We start from the raw sequence: 15,864 nt of genomic DNA, 5'->3' as shown, positions 1-15,864 counted from the left end.
TTTCTTTTTTGCTAGTGTCTTTGTCTGGTTTTGGTATCAGACTGATGGTGGCTTCATAGAATGTCTTTGGGAGTTTTCCCTTCTCTTCAGTCTTTTAGAAGAGTTTGAGAAGTGTCAGTATAAGTTCTTCTTTGTATGATTAGTAGAATTCACCTGTGAAGCCATCTTGTCCTGGACTTTTGTTTGTAGGGAGTTTTTAAATTACAGATTCTAATTCACTTCTTGAATCAGTCTGTTCAAGTTATCTATTTCTTCTTGATTCAATTTTGTGGGCTGTGTGTTTCTATAAAGTTGTCCATTTCTTCTAGGTTGTTGAATTTGTTAGCATATAATTGTTCATAGTATTCCCTTATTTTTTTTTGTATTTTTGTGGTATTTGTTGTTATGTCTCCTTTTTTATATCTTATTTTGTTTATTTGGCTTCACTCCCTCTTTTTCTTGGTGAGCCTGGCCAGAGTTTTGTCCATCTTGTTTACCCTTTCAAAGAACCAGCTCTCAGTTTTATTGATTTTTTTCTACTGTTTTTTTAATCTCTATTTTATTTGTTTCCTCCCTGATCTTTATTATTTCCTTCCTTCTGCTGACTTTAGGTTTTGTTTGTTCTCCTTTTTCTAATTCTTTTAAGTGGTAAGTTAGGTTGTTTGACATTTTTCTTGTTTTTTGAAGAAGGCGTGTATCACTATGAACTTCCCTCAAAGAACTGCTTTTGCTGCATTTCATATACTTTGTATGGTTGTGTTTTCATTGTCATTTGTCTCAAGGTATTTTTTAATTTCCTCTGACTTTGTTGTTGACGCATTGGTGTTTTAGTAGCATATTGTTTAGTCCCCATGTAATCATTTTTTTTCTCATTTCTTTTTCTGTGGTTGATTTCTAGTCTCATGCCATTGTGGTCAGAAAAGATGCCTGAGGTAATTTCTATACTCTTAAATTTGGGAGGCTTGTTTTGTGCCCTAGTATGTGGTCCATCCTAGAGAACGTTCCATGTGCACTTGAAAAGAATGCATATTCTGTTTGGATGTAATATCCTGAAAATATCAATTAAGTCTAACTGTTTTATCATTTAGGACCTCTGTTGCCTTATTGATTTTCTGTCTCAAAGATCTGTCCATTGATGTGAGTGGGATGTTAAAGTCTCCTACTATTATTGTACTACTGTCAATTTCTCCCTTTATGTCTGTTAGTATTTATGTATTTGGGTGCTCCTATATTAGGTACATATATGTTGACTAGTGTAAAATACTCTTCTTGTGTTATCCTTTTATTATTATATACTGTCCTTCTTTGTCTTTCTTTATGGACTTTGTTTTAAAGTCTATTTTGTCTGAGTACTGTGAACGTGCTTTCTTGTCATTTCCATTTGCCTTAGATAATTTTTCCATGCCCTCACTTTCAATCTGTGTGTCCTTTGCCCTATTTTTTAAATCCAATCTACCACTCTGTGTCTTTTGATTGGAGCACTTAGTCTATTGACATTAAGGTAATTATTGGTTGATATGTATTTGTTGACATTTTATTTATTTATTTATTTATTTATTTATTTATTTATTTATTTTGGTACGCGGGCCACTGTTGTGGCCTCTTCCATTGCGGAACACAGGCTCCGGACGCACAGGCTCAGCAGCCATGGCTCACGGGCCCAGCCACTCTGCGGCATGTGGGATCTTCCCGGACCGGGTTACGAACCTGTGTCCCCTGCATCAGCAGGCAGACTCTCAACCACTGTGCCACCAGGGAAGCCCTGTTGACATTTTAAACCTTGTTTTCTCATTGATTTTTACATTTTTCCTTTGTCCCATACTTTTTCTTTTTGGTTTTCCTTTTGTGCTTTGATGTTTTTCAGTTATATTATACTTATGTTCTCTTCTTTTTCGTTTTTCTGAATCTACTGTATGTTTCTGATTTGTGGTTACCCTGTTTTTCAAATATGTTATTCCCTTCCTATACCTATATCCCTTAGACTGGTAGTCATATAGGCTCAAACACATTCTAAGAAATGAAAATATCTACATTTTTTTACTCTCCTCACCCACATTTTCTGATTTTGATGTCCTCTTCTACATCTTCCTGTTCATCCTTTTGCTGTTCATTGTAGTTATCATCCGTTTCACAAAAATGTTTTGATTCTTTTAAGTCTGTGTACTGGTTTATTTAGGTGATTTGCTTTCCAGTTGTGATTTTCTCTTTCCTATAGATTCTTACTTCTATTTAGAGAATACTTTTGAATATCTCTTTTAGGATAGGTTTAGTATTGTTGTATTCATTTAGTTTTTGCTTTTCAGAGAAATACTTTCTCTTTCCTCTATTCTAAATGATAATCTTGCTGGGTAGAGTATCATAGGTTGCAGACTTTTCCCCTTCAGGACTTTGAATACATCTTGACACTGCCTCTGGCCTGCAACATTTCTGTAGAGAAATCAGCTGAGAGTATTACGTCAGTTCCCTTGTAGTTGATGCTTTGTTTTTCTCTTGCTGCCTTCAGAATCATCTCATTAACTTGTTTGGGACCCTCTGTACTTCATGTACCTGGATATCTTTTGGGGACGTTTTCAGCCATAATTTCTTCATATACATTTTTGATCCCTTTTTCTCTTTCTTCCCCTTTTGGAATCCCTATTATGCATAGATTGACATGCTTTACATTATCCCATAGGTATCTTATATTGCCTTTATTTTTATTTTTTTATTTGGCTTTCTGTATGCTGTCCTGATTGGGTGATTTCCACTATTGTATCTTCCAGGTCACTTATTCATTCTTCCACATTATTCATTCTGCCATTCATTGCCTTTAGCTTGGCTTTCATCTTGGCAAATGAGTTTTCTAATTTTTCTTGGTTCCTCTTTATAGTTTCTAGTTCCTTTTTATAGTACTCTGCATTTCTTTCAATCACCTTTCTTAATTCCTTCAGTATTTTCATTATCTCCTTTTTGAAATCGGTGTCTATAAGACTGAAGAGGTCTGTTTCATTGTTTATTCTTTCAGGGGAATTCTCTTGGTCCTTTAACTGGGAGTGGTTCCTCTGCTTCTTCACTGTACTTATATTTCTCTTACTTTGTGAGTTTAGGAGAAAGAATTATCTACTGTGGTCTTTGAGGGCTATTTATATGTGGGAGCCTCCCTGTGTAGCTTGTGTGGGTTTAATATTTTTGGTGCAAGGGCTGTTTATAGTGTGGATGCCTATTGCCTATTTCCTCAGTGTGTGCTGGCTGTTATCCCCTTGATAGGGGGTGTGAAGATGGGGTGGCTGGTGCCCGGTCCTGGGGTTCTTGGTGGTGATGGCAGCTCATGTGTGCCCCCCCGCCAAGAGCACGTGATGGGAGTGGAGGTGCCTCATGACTGCTCCTGGATTTTGGGAGGGCCACAGCAGCAGCTTGCAACTGCTCCTGGAATCCACCAGGGTGGCTTGCAACCTCTCCTGGAGTCTGAAAGGGTGGCAGCAGCTCACGACTGCTCCCAGAATCCAGGAGGGTGGTGGTGGTGGTGGCTTGCATCCACTTCTGTAGCAGGTGCTGACAGCAGCAGTGGCGGTGGCTTGTGATTGCTCCTGGAGCTCGTGTAGTTGGTGTCCTGCCACTTGAGAGCTCACACAGGGAAAAAGACTGCAATGGCAGATCCTGCCCTCCTCTACACCCCCCAAAACAAATGGCACCTGGTTTCTAAGGCACCTGGGCTTCCTCCACGTACACCCTCAGTTGCAGTCACACAAGATCCCAGCACATTCAGGCTGCTTTCATGCAGCCCACCCCAGTCCTCTCCCTGGATCTGATCTCCAAAGCCACAGCCTCAGAACCCAGCCACCCCCCCCACCCCCATACTGGTGGATGCACGTCTCAGGCTGGGGAATGCAAGGCAGTGGCACTGACCATCTGTGCAGGTCTCTCTCAGATCCAGCTGCTGCAAACTTGTTTGTGCATTCTCTTCTGAGGCTCTGAAGCTCCTCCTTTGTCCCAGCTGATCTCCTTGCTGGTGAGGGGACTTCCAGGGTGCAGGAAACTTTCCTCTTTCACAGCTCTCTCCCAGGGATGCAGGTCCATCCCAATTACTTTCTCACTTTTTTTTTTTTGGTCCTACCTGGTTTCATGGGGATTTTCTTGCCCTTTCAGCTGTCTGAGGTTTTCTGCCCACATTCAGTAGGCATTCTGTGAGAATTGTTCCACATGTAGATGTATTTTTGAAGTACTTGTGGGAGAAGGTGAACTTCATGTACTACTACTCCACCATCTAGATACTCAATTCCTATCTTTTCTAATTAGTGTTTCCATTTTTTGGACATATACTGAGGAATGGAATTCCTGGGTCATATGGTAGTTCTATTTTTTAGTTTTTCTTTTTGTGGAAACTTTCATAATATATTCCACAGTGGCTGCACCAATTTACATTCCCACCAATTTACATTCCCACCATTCCCACTAGAATTCCATTTTCTCATATCCTCACCAACATTAATTATTTGTGTTCTTTTTGGTGTGAGATGGTATTTCATGGTTTTAATTTGTATTGCTCTGATGATTAACTATGTTGAGGATCTTTCCATGTGCCTGTTGGTAATCTGCATATCTTCTTTGGAAAAATATCTATTTATATTTTCTGCCCATTTTAAAATTAGTTTATGTAGGGGGCTTTTTGATGTTGAGTGTATGATCTGTTTATATATTTTGGATATTAATTCCTTACTGGTCATATCATTTGCAAATGTTTTCTCCTAATCAGTAGGTTTTCCTTTTGTTTTGTCAATGATTTCCTTTGCTGTGCAAAAGGTCCTGTTGGGATTAACATATACACACTACTATATATGAAATATATAACAAACAAGGGCCTACTATATAGCACAGGGTGCTATACTCAATATCTTGAAATAGCCTATAATGGAAAAATAATCTGAAAAAAATAGTTATATATATATATTTATTTACCTATCTATCTATATATATATAATTGAATTTCTTTGCTGTACACCTGAAACTAACACAACATTGTAAATCAACTATACTTCAATTTTAAAAAGTTTAATTAGGTCCCATTTGTTTATTTTTGCTTTTATTTCCTTTGCTTTAGGAGACAGATCCAAAAAATTATTGCTATGATTTACATCAAAGACTGTTCCACCTATGTTTTTCTCCAGAAGTTTTATGATGTCCTGTCTTATATTTAGGTTTTCTATATGATATTAGAGAACATTCAAATTTTATTCTTTTACATGTAGCTGTCCAGTATTCCCAGCACTAGTTATTGAAGAGACTGCCTTTTCTACATTTTATATTCTTGCTTTCTTTGTTGTAGATTAATTGACTGTAAATGTGTGGGTGTATTTCTGGGCTCTCTTTTCTGTTCCATTGACCTATGTGTTTGGTTTTGTGCCAGTACCATACAGTTTGATTACGCTAGCTTTGTAGTGTAGTCTGAAGTCAGGGAGCATGATTCCTCCAGTTCTGTTCTTATTTTTCAAGATCATTTTGGCTATTTGGGGTCTTCTGTGTTTCCATACAAATTTTAAAATTATTTGTTGTAGTTCTGTGAAAAATGTAATTGGTATTTTGATAGGGATTACATTGAATCTGTAGATTGCCTTGGGTAGTATGGTCATTTTAAAAATGATAATTCTTCCAATCCATGAACATAGTATATCTTTCCATCTGTTTCTGTTATATTCAATTTCTTTCATCAGTGTTATATAGATTTCTGACTACAGGTCTTTTACCTCCTTTAGTAGTTATTCCTAGGTATTTTATTCTTTTTGATGCAATTGTAATTGGGATTGTTACCTTAATTTCTCTTTCTGATAGTTCATTGTTACTGTATAGAAATGCAACACATTTGTGTATTAATGTTCTATTCTGCCACTTTACCTAATTTATTGTTTAGGTCTAGTGGTTTTTTTGTGGCATTCTTAGGATTTTCTATTTATAGTATAATGTCATCTGCAAATACTGTCAGTTTTATTCTTCCTTTCCAATTTGGATTCCTTTTATTTCTTTTTCTTATCTGATTGCTGTCACTAGGATTTCTGATTCTATGTTGAATAATAGCGGCGTGAGTAGGCATCTTGTCTTTTTCCTAATCTTAGAGGAAATGCTTTCAGCTTTTCACCATTGAGTATAATGTTAGCTGTGGGCTTGTCATATGTGGCTTTTATTATGTTAAGGCATGTTTCTGCTGTGCCCACTCTCTGGAGAGTTTTTATCGTAAAAGGTTGTTGAATTTTGTCAAAAGCTTTTTCTGCATGTATTGAGATGATCACATGGTTTTTAATACTTAATTTGTTAATGTGGTGTATCACACTGATTGATTTGTGGATACTGAAAAAGTCTTGCATCCCTAGGATAAATTCCACTTGATCATGGTGTATGATCCTTTTGATGTATTACTGAATTCAGTTTGCTACTGTTTTCTTGAGGATTTCTACATCTGTATTCATCAGTGATTTTGGCCTATAATTTTTTTTTCTGTAGTGTCTTTGTGTGGCCTGGGTATTAGGGTGATGCCAACTTCACAGAATGTGTTTGGAAGTGTTCCTTCCTCTGTAATTTTTTTGGAACAGTTTGAGAAGAATAGTTGTTAACTCTTCTCTAATTATTTATTAGAATTCACCTGTGAAGCCATCTGATCCTGGACTTTTGTTTGTTGGGAGTTTTTTTTTTTGGTTATTGATTTATATATATTTTATTACTGTTTCATTTTCATTACTGGTAATTGGTCTATGCATATTTTCTATTTCTTCCTTGTTCAGTATTGGGAGATTGTACATGTCTAGGAATTTGTCCATTTCTTCTAGGTTGTCAATTTTATTGGTATATAATTGCTCTTAGGAGATTTTTCTGATACTTTGTATTTCTGTGTTGGTTGTAACTTCTCCTTTTTCATTTCTGAGTATATTGATTTGGGCCCTCTCTCTTTTTTCTTTCTTTTTTTTTTTAAAGTCTGGGTAAAGGTTTATCAATTTTGTTTATCTTTTCAAAGAACCAGCTCTTAATTTCATTGAGCTTTTCTTTTTTTAATTTTGTTTTTCTTTTGTAAATTTCATTTAAGTTTGCTCTCATCTTTATGATTCCTTTCCTTCTTCTAACTTTGAGTTTTGTTTGTTCTTCTTTTTCTAGCTCCTTTAGGTATAAGTTTAGGGTGTTTATTTGAGATTTTTCTTATTTCCTGAGGTAAGCTTGTATTGCTATAAACTTCCCTCTTAAAACTGTTTTTGCTGCATCCCTTATATTTTGGATCATTGTGTTTTCATTTTCATTTGTCTCCAGGTACGTTTTGATTTCCTTTTTGATTATATCCAGTGATCCATTGGTTGTTTAGTACCACATTGTTTAGCCTCCCTGTGTTTGTGTGTTTTGCAGTTTTTTTTCTTGTAGTTGATTTCTGCTCTCACAGTGTTATGATTGAAAAAGATGTTTGATATTATTTCAGTATTCTTAAACTTACTGAGACTTGTTTTGTGGCCTAGCATGTGATCTAACATGGAAATGTCCTATGTGCACTTGAAAAGATTGTGTACCTTTGCTGCTTTTGGATGGAATGTTCTGTGTGTGTGTGTGTGTGTGTGTGTGTGTGTGTGTGTGTGTGTATAAAATGCATCTTGTATAATGTGTCATATAATGCCAGTGTTTCCTTATTGATTTTCTGTCTGGATGATCTGTCCATTGATGTAAGTGGGTGTTAAAGACCTCTAGTATTATTGTGTTACTGTTGATTTCTACCTTTATGTCTGTTAATATTTGCTTTATGTATTTATGTGCTCCATGTTGAGTGCATATATATTGACAATTGTTATATCTTCTTCTTGGATTGATCCTTTATTATTATGTAATGACTTTCTTTGTCTCTTATAACAGTCTTTATTTTAAAGTCTAATGTAAGTATTGCTACCCCAGCTTTCTTTTGGTTTCCATATTCATGGAATAGCTTTTTCTATTCCCTCACTTTCAGTCAGTGTGTGTCTTTAGATCTGAAGGGAATTTCTTGTAGGCAGCATATATATATATACAGGTCTCGGTTTTATCCATTCAGCCACTCTGTGTCTTTTGATTGGAGGTTTTAGTCCATTTACATTTAAAATACCTTTAAAATACTGATATGTGTATTTTTATTGCCATTTTGTTAACTATTTTCAGGTTGTTTTTTTGTAGGTGCTCTTTGTTCCTTTCTTCTTTTATTCTATTCTCTTGAGGTTTGATGACTATCTTTGGTGTTATGTTTGGATTTCTTTTTGTGTGTATCTATTATAGATTTTTGGTTTGTGGTTACCATGAGATTTAGCAATCTATATATACACATGATTGTTTTAAGTTGCTGATCTCTTAATTTCAAATGCATTTTTAAAACACTGCATTTGTACTCTCTTCCCTCATGATTACTCTTTTTGATATATTTTATGTCTAACTGTTTTGTGTATCCCTTATCTGCTTATTGTGGATATAAATGATTTTACTACTTTTGTCTTTTACCCTTCCTACTACCTTTGTGCATGGATGATTTTCTACCTTTACTATAAGTTTGCCTTTACTGATAAGCTTTTAGTTTTTGTGATTGTCGTGTTTCTTGTTGTGCCTTTTTCTGTTTTACTTAGTGAAGTTCCTTTAACGTTTCTTGTAAACTTGTTTGGTGGTATTGAACTCTTGTAGCTTTTGCTTCTCTGTGAAGCTTTTGATCTCTCCATCAAATCTGAATAAGAGCCTTTCTGGGTGGAGTATTCTTGGTTGTAGGATTTTCCCTTTCTCACTTTGAATATATTGTGCCATTCCCTTCTGGCCTACAGAGTTTCTGCTGAAAAGTCAGCTGATAGCCTTAAGGGAGTTACCCTGTACTTTATTTGTTGCTTTTACCTTGCTGCTTTAAATATTCTGTCTTTATCCTTAATTTTTGCCATTTTAGTTACAATGCGTTTTGATCTGTCTTCTTTGGGTTAATTCTGTGTGAGACTCTCTGTGCCTCCTGAACTTGGGTGTCTGCTTCCTTTCCCAGGTTAGGGATGTTTTTAGCTATTCTATCTCCAATTATGTTCTTAGCCCCTTTATCTGTCTCTTCTCCTTCTGGGACCCCTATAATGAAAATATTAGTGGACCTGATATTTTCCCAGTGGTCTCCTATACAGTTTTCATTTCTTTTCATTCTTTTTTTCCTTTTTTAGTTCAGCATCAGTGATTTCCATGACTCTGTCTTCCGGCTTGCTGATCCATTCCTCTGGATTACTTAGTCCATCATTGTTTCCTTCTAGTGTATTTTTTATTTTAGTTATTTTATTCCTGTTTGGTTATTCTTTATATTTTCTAACTCTGTTAAAAACTTCTAACTTCTTGCTCTGTGCATACGTTCTTCTCCGTTGTTCTTTTTTTTTTTTTAACATCTTTATTGGGGTATAAATGCTTTACAATGGTATGTCAGTTTTTTGCTTTATAACAAAGTGAATCAGTTATACATATACATATGTTCCCATATCTCTTCCCTCTTGCGTCTCCCTCCCTCCCACCCTCCCTATCCCACCCCACCAGGCGGTCACAAAGCACCGAGCCAATATCCCTGTGCCATGCGGCTGCTTCCCACTAGCTATCTACCTTACGTTTGGTAGTGTATATATGTCCATGCCTCTCTCTCGCCCTGTCACAGCTCACCCTTCCCCCTCCCCATATCCTCAAGTCCATTCTCCAGTAGGTCTGTGTCTTTATTCCTGTCTTACCCCTAGGTTCTTCATAATATTTTTTCCCTTAAATTCCATATATATGTGTTAGCACATGGTATTTGTCTTTTTCTTTCTGACTTACTTCACTCTGTGTGACAGACTCTAGGTCTATCCACCTCATTACAAATAGCTCAATTTCATTTCTTTTTATGTCTGAGTAATATTCCATAGTATATATGTGCCACATCTTCTTTATCCATTAGTCCAATGATGGGCACTTAGGTTGTTTCCATCTCCGGGCTATCGTAAATAGAGCTGCAATGAATATTTTGGTACGTGACTCTTTTTGAATTATGGTTTTCTCAGGGTATATGCCCGGTAGTGGGATTGCTGGGTCATATGGTAGTTCTATTTGTAGTTTTTTAAGGAACCTCCATACTGTTCTCCATAGTGGCTGTACCAATTCACATTCCCACCAGCAGTGCAAGAGTGTTCCCTTTTCTCCACACCCTCTCCAGCATTTATTGTTTCTAGATTTTTTGATGATGGCCATTCTGACTGGTGTGAGATGATATCTCATTGTAGTTTTGATTTGCATTTCTCTAATGATTAATGATGTTGAGCATTCTTTCATGTGTTTGTTGGCAGTCTGTATATCTTCTTTGGAGAAATGGCTATTTAGGTCTTCTGCCCATTTTTGGATTGGGTTGTTTGGTTTTTTGTTATTGAGCTGCATGAGCTGCTTGTAAATTTTGGAGATTAATCCTTTGTCAGTTGCTTCATTTGCAAATATTTTCTCCCATTCTGAGGGTTGTCTTTTCGTCTTGTTTATGGTTTCCTTTGCTGTGCAAAAGCTTTTCAGTTTCATTAGGTCCCATTTGTTTGTTTTTGTTTTTATTTCCATTTCTCTGGAAGGTGGGTCAAAAAGGATCTTGCTGTGATTTATGTCATAGAGTGTTCTGCCTATGTTTTCCTCTAAGAGTTTGATAGTTTCTGGCCTTACATTTAGGTCTTTAATCCATTTTGAGCTTATTTTTGTGTATGGTGTTAGGGAGTGAGCTAATCTCATACTTTTATATGTATCTGTCCAGTTTTCCCAGCACCACTTATTGAAGAGGCTGTCATTTCTCCACTGTACATTCCTGCCACCTTTATCAAAGATAAGGTGTCCATATGTGCGTGGGTATATCTCTGGGCTTTCTATCCTGTTCCTTTGATCTATCTTTCTGTTTTTGTTCCAGTACCATACTGTCTTGATTACTGTAGCTTTGTAGTGTAGTCTGAAGTCAGGGAGCCTGATTCCTCCAGCTCCGTTTTTCGTTCTCAAGATTGCTTTGGCTGTTCGGGGTCTTCTGTGTTTCCATACAAATTGTGAAATTTTTTGTTCTAACTCTGTGTAAAATGCCAGTGGTAGTTTGATAGGGATTGCATTGAATCTGTAAATAGCTTTGGGTATAGAGTCATTTTCACAATGTTGATTCTTCCAATCCAAGAACATGGTATATCTCTCCATCTATTTGTATCATCTTTAATTTCTTGCATCAGTGTCTTATAATTTTCTGCATAGAGGTCTTTTGTCTCCTTAGGTAGGTTTATTCCTAGGTATTTTATTCTTTTTGTTGCAATGGTAAATGGGAGTGTTTTCTTGATTTCACTTCCAGATTTTTCATCATTAGTCTATAGGAATGCCAGAGATTTCTGTGCATTCATTTTGTATCCTGCTACTTTAACAAATTTATTGATTAGCTCCAGTAGTTTTCTGGTAGCATCGTTAGGATTCTCTATGTATAGTATCATGTCATCTGCAAACAGTGACAGCTTTACTTCTTCTTTTCCGATTTGGATTCCTTTTATTTCCTTTTCTTCTCTGATTGCTGTGGCTAAAACTTCCAAAACTATGTTGAATAAGAGTGGTGAGAGTGGGCAACCTTGTCTTGTTCCTGATCTTAGTGGAAATGCTTTCAGTTTTTCACCATTGAGGATGATGTTGGCTGTGGGCTTGTCATATATGGCCTGTATTATGTTGACGAAAGTTCCCTCTAAGCCTACTTTCTGCAGGGTTTTTATCATAAATGGGTGTTGAATTTTGTCAAAAGCTTTCTCTGCATCTATTGAGACGACCATATGGTTTTTCTCCTTCAATTTGTTAATATGGTTTATCACATTGATAGATTTGCGTATATTGAAGAATCCTTGCATTCCTGGAATAAACCCCACTTGATCATGGTGTATGATCCTTTTAATGTGCTGTTGGATTCTGTTTGCTAGTATTTTGTTGAGGATTTTTGCATCTATGTTCATCAGTGATATTGGCCTGTAGTTTTCTTTCTTTGTGACATCCTTGTCTGGTTTTGGTATCAAGGTGATGGTGGCCTCGTAGAAGGAATTTGGGAGTGTTCCTCCCTCTGTTATATTTTGGAAGAGTTTGAGAAGGATAGGTGTTAGCTCTTCTCTAAATGTTTGATAGAATTCGCCTGTGAAGCCATCTGGTCCTGGGCTTTTGTTTGTTGGGAGTTTTTAAATCACAGTTTCAATTTCAGTGCTTGTGATTGGTCTGTTCATATTTTCTATTTCTTCCTGATTCCGTCTTTGGCAGGTTGTGCATTTCTAAGAATTTGTCCATTTCTTCCAGATTGTCCATTTTATTGGCATAGAGTTGCTTGTAGTAATCTCTCATGATCTTTTTTATTTCTGCAGTGTCAGTTGTTACTTCTCCTTTTTCATTTCTAATTCTATTGATTTGAGTCTTCTCCCTTTTTTTCTTGATGAGTCTGGCTAGTGGTTTATCTATTTTGTTTATCTTCTCAAGGAACCAGCTTTTAGTTTTATTGATCTTTGCTATTGTTTCCTTCATTTCTTTTTCATTTATATCTGATCTGATTTTTATGATTTCTTTCCTTCTGCTAGCTTTGGGCTTTCTTTGTTCTTCTTTCTCTAATTGCTTGAGGTTCAAGGTTAGGTTGTTTATTCAAGATGTTTCCTGCTCCTTAAGGTGAGCTCGTATTGCTATAAACTTCCCCCTTAGAACTGCTTTTGCTGTATCCCATAGGTTTTGGGTCATTGTGTCTCCATTATTATTTGTTTCTAGGTATTTTTTAATTTCTTCTTTGATTTCTTCACTGATCACTTAATTATTAAGTAGTGTATTGTTTAGCCTCCATGTGTTTGTATTTTTTACAGATCTTTTCCTGTAATTGATATCTAGTCTCATGGCGTTGTGGTCAGAAAAGATACTTGATACAGTTTCAATTTTCTTAAATTTACCAAGGCTTGATTTGTGACCCAAGATATGATCTATCCTGGAGAATGTTCCATGAGCACTTGAGAAAAATGTGTATTCTGTTGTTTTTGGATGGAGTGTCCTATAAATATCAATTAAGTCCATCTTGTTTAATGTATCATTTAAAGCTTGTGCTTCCTTATTTATTTTCATTTTGGATGATCTGTCCATGGGTGAAAGTGGGGTGTTAAAGTTCCCTACTATGAATGTGTTACTGTCGATTTCCCCTTTTATGGCTGTTAGTATTTGCTTTATGTATTGAGGTGCTTCTATGTTGGGTGAATAAATATTTACAATTGTTATATCTTCTTCTTGGATCGATCCCTTGATCATTATGTAGTGTCCTTCATTGTCTCTTCTAATAGACTGTATTTTAGAGTCTGTTTTGTCTGATATGAGAATTGCTACCCCAGCTTTCTTTTGGTTTCCATTTGCATGGAATATCTTTTTCCATCCCCTTACTTTCAGTCTGTATGTGTCTCTAGGTCTGAAGTGGGTCTCTTGTAGACAGCATATATAAGGGTCTTGTTTTTGTGTCCATTCAGCCAATCTGTGTCTTTTGGTGGGAGCATTTAGTCCATTTACATTTAAGGTAATTATCGATATGTATGTTCCTATTCCCATTTTCTAAATTGTTTTTGGTTCGTTATTATAGGTCTTTTCCTTCTCTTGTGTTTCTTGTCTAGAGAAGTTCCTTTAGCATTTGTTGTAAAGCTGGTTTGGTGGTGCTGAACTCTCTCAGCTTTTGCTTGTCTGTAAAGGTTTTAATTTCTCCATCAAATCTGAATGAGATCCTTGCTGGGTAGAGTAGTCTTGGCTGCAGGTTTTTCTCCTTCATCACTTTCAGTATGTCCTGCCACTGCCTTCTGGCTTGCAGGGTTTCTCCTGAGAGATCAGCTGTTAACCTTATGGGGATTCCCTTGTGTGTTATTTGTTTTTTTTCCCTTGCTGTTTTTTTTTTTTTTTTTTTTTGGCAGTACGCGGGCCTCTCACTGCTGTGGCCTCTCCCGCTGCGGAGCACAGGCTCCGGACGCACAGGCTCAGTGGCCATGGCCCACGGGCACAGCTGCTCCGCGGCATGTGGGATCCTCCCGGACCGGGGCACGAACCCGCGTCCCCTGCATCGGCAGGTGGACTCCCAACCACTGGGCCACCAGGGAAGCCACCTTGCTGCTTTTAATATGCTTTGTGTTTAATTTTTGACAGTTTGATTAATATGTGTCTTGGCCTATTTCTCCTTGGATTTATCCTGTATGGGAATCTCTGTGCTTCCTGGACTTATTAACTATTTCCTTTCCCATATTAGGGAAGTTTTCAACTATAATCTCTTCAAATATTTTCTCAGTCCCTTTCTTTTTCTCTTCTTCTTCTGGAACCCCTATAATTCGAATGTTGGTGCGTTTAATGTTGTCCCAGAGGTCTCTGAGACTGTCCTCGGTTGTTTTCATTCTTTTTTCTTTATTCTGCTCTGCAGTAGTTATTTCCACTATTTTATTTTCCAGGTCACTTATCCGTTATTCTGCCTCAGTTATTCTGCTATTGATCCCATCTAGAGTACTTTTAATTTCATTTATTGTGTTGTTCATCATTGCTTGTTTCATCTTTATTTCTTCTAGGTCCTTGTTAACTGTTTCTTGCATTTTGTCCATTCTATTTCCAAGATTTTGGATCATCTTTACTATCAATATTCTGAATTCTTTTTCAGGTAGACTGCCTATTTCCTCTTCACTTTTTAGGTCTGGTGCATTTTTATCTTGCTCCTTTATCTGCTGTGTGTTCTTCTGTCTTCTCATTTTGCTTATCTTACTGTGTTTGGGGTCTCCTTTTTGCAGGCTGCAGGCTCGTAGTTCCCGTTGTTTTTGGTGTCTGTCTCCAGTGGCTAAGGTTGGTTCTGTGGGTTGTGTAGGCTTCCTGGTGGAGGGGACTAGTGCCTGTGTTGTGGTGGATGAGGCTGGATCTTGTCTCTCTAGTGGGCAGGTTCACGTCTGGTGGTGTGTTTTGGGGTGTCTGTTGACTTATGATTTTAGGCAGCCTCTCTGCTAATGGGTGGGGTTGTGTTCCTCTTTTGCTAGTTGTTTGGCATAGGTTGTCCAGCACTGTAGCTTGCTGGTCATTGAGTGAAGCTGGGTGCTGGTGTTAAGATGGAGGTCTCTGGGAGATTTTCACCATTTGGTATTATGTGGAGCTGGGAGGTCTCTTGTTGATCAGTGTCCTGAAGTTGGCTCTCCCACCTCAGAGGCAGAGCCCTGACTCCTGGCTGGAGCACCAAGAGCCTTTCATCCACACGGCTCAGAATAAAAGGGAGAAAAAGTAGCGATAATTAGTAGAAGTATGAAGAAAGAAAGAAAGGAGGGAAGGAAGGAAGGAAGGAAGGTAGGAAGGAAGAAAGAAAGAAGCAAAGAAGGAAAGAAAGGAGGGAGGGAGGGAGGAAGGAAGGAAGGAGGGAAGGAATGAAAAACGACAGAAAGAAAGAAGATACAGTAAAATAAAATAAAGTGTAATAAAGTTATTGAATTAAAAATTATTTAGAAAAAAGAAAAACAAGGGACGGATAGAATCTTAGGACAAATGTCGGAAGCAAAGCTATACAGACAAAATCTTACACAGAAGCTTACACATACACCCTCACAAAAAGTGGTAAAGGGGAAAAAATCATAAATCTTGCTCTCAGAGACCACCTCCTCAATTTGGGATGATTCATTGTCTAAAGGAGGGAAGGAAGGAAGGAAAGAAAGAAAGAAAGATAGAAAGAAAGAAAGAACAAAGGTAAAGTATAATAAAGTTTTTTAAATTAATGATTAAGAAAAATTAAAAAAAAAAACCCATGGACGGATAGAACCCTAGGACAAATGGTGGAAGCAAAGCTATACAGACAAGATCTCACACAGAAGCATACACATTCACAAAAAGAGGAGAAGGGGAAAAAATTATAAATCTTGCTCTCGAAGCCCACCTCCTCAATTTGGG

This window comes from Lagenorhynchus albirostris, chromosome 4, assembly GCF_949774975.1.
Source record: "Lagenorhynchus albirostris chromosome 4, mLagAlb1.1, whole genome shotgun sequence".
Taxonomy (NCBI): Eukaryota; Metazoa; Chordata; class Mammalia; order Artiodactyla; family Delphinidae; genus Lagenorhynchus; species Lagenorhynchus albirostris.
The sequence above is the reverse complement of the archived record's forward strand: the minus strand, read 5'-3'. Positions refer to the sequence as shown.